This window comes from Acartia tonsa, chromosome 1 (assembly GCF_053477335.1).
Source record: "Acartia tonsa isolate MP-2025a chromosome 1, ASM5347733v1, whole genome shotgun sequence".
Taxonomy (NCBI): domain Eukaryota; kingdom Metazoa; phylum Arthropoda; class Copepoda; order Calanoida; family Acartiidae; genus Acartia; species Acartia tonsa.
This window is the reverse complement of record NC_137260.1, coordinates 8,313,634-8,314,703: the sequence shown is the minus strand read 5'-3', so window position 1 is coordinate 8,314,703 and position 1,070 is coordinate 8,313,634. Positions and strand designations below refer to the sequence as shown.

Below are 1,070 nucleotides of genomic sequence, written 5' to 3'. Positions count from 1 at the left end.
AGTTAGTAAATGTAACGCTAGATGACTCGGTATTTTAAAAATCATTTGTTTAATGTACCTAAAATATATTTTATTATTTTTTTTTATCTTTAAAAATATTTAATTAATATATTCTACCCTATCAAGCCACAAAAATTTTATTTTTAAACTTTTTTATTTTAAGTAGCGGTAAATTCAAAAATCCATCTTAGAGTAATCAAAATGAAGCACAATCAGTAAGATTATACTTCACAGAATCATTTCTGTAGTATATATCCATTGTTTCTTTTCGAAACTTTATAATAGCTAAGCCATGATGATGAGCTAAATGTCTAGTCCTGAGCGTGAGAAGGCGTTGATAGTTAATTCTTTCAACTTATCGATGATCGCTTGGAAGTCACTTGCTGACAACCTAGATGGACTTAGACATCGGCTGAGTGGTAAATTCTTTTCTAAAGTATGAAAGTTCATACGCCTTACTTACACCATAAACATCTCCCTCACAAACTGGGCCCGAGTCATATCCAAGGGGTAATAAAATTATTATGGGGCTTCAATGTACCCAATACGACTTAACCAAAAAAAATGCCCATCTTTTCAAATTAGGAGGGTTTCTATGCTGGACTAAGCACTGACAGGAAAAATGACGAATTTCGTGTAATGATTTTAATTAACTAGCAACTATTTTGAAAAACATTTCGATCATCAAGGAGGGAGGGGATATTGGGCTGTTAATGACACTAGTACCCAAAGTTTAATAATATTGTTTTGTCATTCGTTGGCCTAAAAACTTTGGGACTGTAATTGAATTGGATTGGATGCTTCATTAAGATGAAGGTCCAAACGTTTCAACCAATAATTGTAATCTACAAAAGTTTTATTTTTTTGTATCATCATTGGCTCTTATTAAAGACTAGCGGCTACGCCCCTAGAGGCCTCTAGTGGCACTTTAAATGTTTTTGTTTGTTAAATTTAATTTTTTATGTACGATACCACCTTATTTGACGTTGAAGTCTCCCCTAGGGGGGGGATTTTTTTGTTTTTGGGGGGGTTAGGGGTGTCCCACCCCTCAAGAAAATATCTTAAAACCA

General features: G+C 33.6%; 1 non-coding gene across 1 annotated transcript; it reads left to right on the top strand.

Moving 5' to 3' along the window:
- Positions 1-217: 217 nt before the first annotated feature.
- LOC145333012 (small nucleolar RNA U3) lies at positions 218-421 on the top strand. The gene has a single exon (XR_013884406.1). It is a non-coding gene; the product is annotated as a small nucleolar RNA U3 (small nucleolar RNA).
- The last annotated feature ends 649 nt before the right edge of the window (positions 422-1,070 follow it).